Source organism: Orcinus orca, chromosome 11, assembly GCF_937001465.1.
Source record: "Orcinus orca chromosome 11, mOrcOrc1.1, whole genome shotgun sequence".
In the NCBI taxonomy this organism is placed as follows: Eukaryota; Metazoa; Chordata; class Mammalia; order Artiodactyla; family Delphinidae; genus Orcinus; species Orcinus orca.
Window position 1 is genome coordinate 45,863,586 of NC_064569.1, and position 4,959 is coordinate 45,868,544.

At 38.1% G+C, this 4,959-nt stretch overlaps 1 long non-coding RNA gene across 1 annotated transcript in view; it reads left to right on the plus strand.

Moving 5' to 3' along the window:
• Positions 1-4,959, plus strand: part of LOC125960401 (uncharacterized) — a 58,182-nt gene that overhangs the window by 48,214 nt on the left and 5,009 nt on the right. The window lies entirely within an intron of this gene.

Consider the following 4,959-nt stretch of genomic DNA (forward strand, 5'->3'; position numbering starts at 1 on the left):
AAGAAGTTAAACCATAAACTAAGAAAATAATTGCAGTTGTAAAGAGGAAGGAGGAGTATGTTTATTTACTACAATGGAGTGATCTTCAGTTCTACTGGTAAGTTAAAAAGCAAGGAGGGATTTGAAATTAAGAAAAAAAATTCTGTTAAATTATATGAATCTTTGTAAAGGACAGTAATGAAGGCTGGAGGCCTAAGTAAGGAATGATGAAACACTGATACTAGACAGTTATAACATTGTATGAAAACAGTTATAAATGCATCTGTAATACCTCTTTTTTTAAAAAAAAATTTATTTATTTATTTTTGGCTGTGTTGGGTCTTCGTTGCTGCACACGGGCTTTCTCTAGTTGCGGACAGCGGGGGCTACTCTTTGTTGTGGTGCGCGGGCTTCTCTTTGCCGTGGCTTCTCTTGTTGCGGAGCGCGGACTCTAGGCGCGTGCACTTCAGTAGTTGTGGCACACGGGCTCAGTAGCTGTGACACGCGGGCTCTAGAGCGCAGGTTCAGTAGATGTAGCACATGGGCTTAGTTGCTCTGTGGCATGTGGGATCTTCCCAGACCAGGGCTCGAACCTGAGTTCCCTGCATTGGCAGGTGGATTCTTAACCACTGTGCCACCAGAGAAGGCCCTGTAATACCTCTTCAATTGATCTTGTACAGCAGATATTCCTTAACATTTATTTTCCTGCCATACTAATGCTATATTGTTCCCCTTCTCAGGATCATAATTTTTTTTTACTTTTTAATTGAAGTCTAGTTGATTTACAGCATTATATTAATTTCAGTGGTAAACATAGTGATTCAATATTTTTATGGATAGGATCATAGTTTTTATTTATTTCAATTTTGGAATTGACTTGAAAAGAGATAGTATGTATCCAAAATTCCAAAATAAATAGATCAAGTTTCTAAAATTGAAAAAAAAAAAAAGAATACAATTCCCTTTGCAATAGCATCAAAAAGAATAAAATACTTAGGAATAAATTTAACATAAAGTGCAAAACTTATACTCTGAAAACTACAAAAATATATAAAATTAAAGAAGACATGAATAAATTGAAAGACATCAAATATTCATGGATTGGAAGACTTAATAATGCTAAGATGGATGGCAATACTTTCCAAATTTACCTACAAATTCAACACAATCCCTATCAAAATCCCAGTTGGCTTTTTTTTTCCAGAAATTTATAATTTATATGGAAATGCAAGGAATCAAGAATAACTAAACAATCTTCAAAAAGAAGAACATTGTTGAAGGACTACTCAGTTCCTGAGTTCAAATTTACTACAAAGTTACAGTAATCAAGACAGTGTGGCACTGGCATAAGGGTAGATATATAGATCAATGGAATAAAATTGAGAGTCCAGAAATAAACCATTACATTTATGGTCAACTGATTTTCAACAATGGTGCCAACACAATTAAATCAGGGAAAGAATAGAAAAGTCTTTTCAACAGGTGGTGCTAGGACAATTGAATATTCACATGCAAAGGAATGAAGTTAGACCCCTACCTCATGCCATACACAAAAATTAATTCATAACTATGAATCATAGATCGAAGTGTAATACTAAAACTATAAAACTTTTAGAATAAAACACCAGAGTAAATCTTTGTGACCTTGGGTTATGCAAAGCCTTCTTAGACATGATGCCCAAAATATAGCAACAAAAGAACAAGTAGATAAATTAGACTTCATCAAAATAACAACAATTAAAAAAACCTTTTGTGCTTCAAAGAACACCATCAAGAAAATGAAAAGACAACAGAATGGGAGAGAATATTTGTAAATCACACATTGATTAGGAACTTGTATCCAGAAGATATAAAGAACTCTTATAACAGCAATAGAAAGACAAATAACCCAATTGATAATTGGGTGAAGGATTTGAACTGACATTTCTCCAAAGAAGATATACAAATGGCCAATAAGCACATAAAAAGATGCTCTGCATCATTAGTATTAGAAAATGCAAATCAAAACCACAATGAGTGGGACTTCCCTGGTGGTGCAGTGGTTAAGAATCCACCTGCCAACACAGGGGACATGGGTTTGATCCCTGGTCCAGGAAGATCCCACATGCCGCAGAGCAACTAAGCCCGTGCGCCACAACTACTGAGCCTGCGTGCCACAACTACTGAAGCCCGCGTGCCTAGAGCCCGTGCTCCACGACAAGAGAAGCCACCGCAATGAGAAGCCCATGCGCTGCAACGAAGAGTAGCCCGCACTGGCTGCAACTAGAGAAAGCCCACACGCAGCAATGAAGACCCAATGCAGCCAAAAAATAAACAAAAACAAACAAACAAAAAAACCCCACAGTGAATTAACATCTCACTCCCACTAGGATGGCTATAATAAAAAAGATGGGTAAGAACAAATGTGGCAGGAATGTGGAGAAATTGGAACTCACATTGCTGGTGGGAATGTAAAATGGTACAGCTGCTTTGGAAAACAGTCTGGCAGTTCCTCTAAATGTTAAACATGGGGTTATCATATGACCCAGCAATTCTACTCAAGAGAAATGAAAACATAAGCTTACACTACACAGTAACTTGTACACAAATGTTCAGAGCAGCATTATTCACAATAGCCAAAAAGTGGAAACAACCCAAATGTCCATCAACTGATGAATAGATAAGTAACATGTGGTGTATCCATACGATGGAACATATTCCGCAATAAAAAAGGAACAAAGTACTGATACACATACAATATGGATGAACCTTGAAAACATTATGGTAAATTAAAAAAGCCAAACACAAAAGAACACATATTGTATGATTCCATTTATATGAAATATTCAGAATAAGCAAATCTGTAGAGATAGAAAGTATCAATAGATGAGTGGTTACTTAGGGCTAGGGAAGATGGGGGGATTGAGAGGGAATGACTAAGGCAGGCAGGGTGTCTTTTGGGGATAATTAAAATGTTCTAAAATTGTGGATTGTTGCATAACTTTGTGAATATACTAAAAACCATTAAATTGTACAGTTATTTTTATTTTTTATTGAAGTATAGTTGATTTACAATGTTATGTTAGTTTCATGTGTACAGCAAACTGATTCAGTTATACATATATATATATATATTTTTTTTTCCACAGATTCTTTTCCCTTATAAGTTATTACAGAATATTGAGTATAGTTCCCTGTGCTATACAGTAGGTCCTTGTTGGTTATCTACTTTATATATAGTAGTGTGTATATGTTAATCACAAACTCCTAATTTATCCCTCCCAACTTCTCCTTTGGTAACCATAAGTTTGTCTTTTATGTCTGTGGGTCTATTTCTGTTTTGTATATAAGTTCATTTGTATCATTTTTTTTTTTTTTTTTTGCGGTACACGAGCCTCTCACCGCTGTGGCCTCTCCCGTTGCGGAGCACAGGCTCCGGACGCGCAGGCTTAGCGGCCATGGCCCACGGGACCAGCCGCTCCGCGGCATGTGGGATCCTCCCCAACCGGGGCACGAACCCATGCCGCCTGCATTGGCAGGCGGACTCTCAACCACTGCGCCACCAGGGAAGCCCTGTGTCATTTTTTTTAGATTCCACATATAAGCGATATCATATGATATTGTCTTTCTCTGACTGGCTTACTTCACTTTGTATGATAATCTCTAGGTCCATCCATGATGCGGCAGATGACATTGTTTCATTCTTTTTTATGGCTGAGTAATATTCCATTGTATAATTATACCACGTCTTTTTATCCATTCATCTGTCAATGGACATTTACATTTTAAATGAGTGAATTGACTGCACAGTAGCATACCATTTATTTTAAAAGAAAGAATATAATTGCTTATATATCTAAAAATAGAAGGATAACCAGTAAAATGAATGGTTGTTTATATGGCAAGGGAGGGATAAGCACAGAAAGGACAGGGGTAGAAGCTAGATTTTTTTCTAATAGCCTTTGTCCTATAAACTTGACTTTAGAACCATGTAAATATTTTATATAGTTAGAAACCAAAGTTAAGTTAAAAAATATAATGCCTGGGCTTCCCTGGTGGCGCAGTGGTTGAGAGTCCGCCTGCCGATGCAGGGGACACGGGTTCATGCCCGGGTCTGGGGGGATCCCGTGTGCCGCGGAGCGGCTGGGCCTGTGGGCCATGGCCGCTGGGCCTGCGCGTCTGGAGCCTGTTGCTCCGCAGCGGGAGAGGCCGCAGCGGTGAGAGGCCCGCGTACCGCAAAAAAAAAAAAAAAAAAAAAAAAAAATAATAATAATAATGCCTAAAAATTGAAATCAAGAATAAACAAATTAACCTAACTATGTATTGAGTTGGTGGCATAATCACACGAGGAATCTAAGTGACTTTAAAACACTGTAATTGACTACACATCCCTATTAGAATATATCCTGATAACAAAAGGAGTTACAAAAAGCCCACCCCCGCCCCCAACAAATAACAGTTTTCAGTAATCATGCTGTGGTGGTAGTGCCAAGACTGTTGCTCTGAGACTGTTGTTTGTACGTGGTGGGATAAAGCAAATGAGCAATTGTTGTAGTTTAGGCATGGGTGAAAGCAGATACAGATTTGAGATTGATGCGGGTGGTCCTGATTTTGAATTGGACATATTAGTATAAACTCATGTTGCGTTGTATCTTTAACCAACAAGGACACATTTCCTAGCTCCACTAACTGGAAAGGTCTAGAAACAATGAACCACTCAGTAGCAATAAACGTCTTTAGCACATTGTGGCCTCTAAAATAACCATTTCCCACTCAAAAGAACCAGGGTTCCTTGGAGAAATGGCTGGTTCCATGTCTGGGGCAGGAAATGCTGAAGATGAGTCTGGAACATCTTGTCATTTAGAAGGCAAGGAAGCTATCAGAGACTTAGAGAGTTGTGTCAAAGGACTCAGGAGCTAATCAGAAGAGATTCCCACTGGCTAAAGACAGGACAATTTGAGCAACAATAAGAATGATAATTGAGAAAGATTAAACACATCA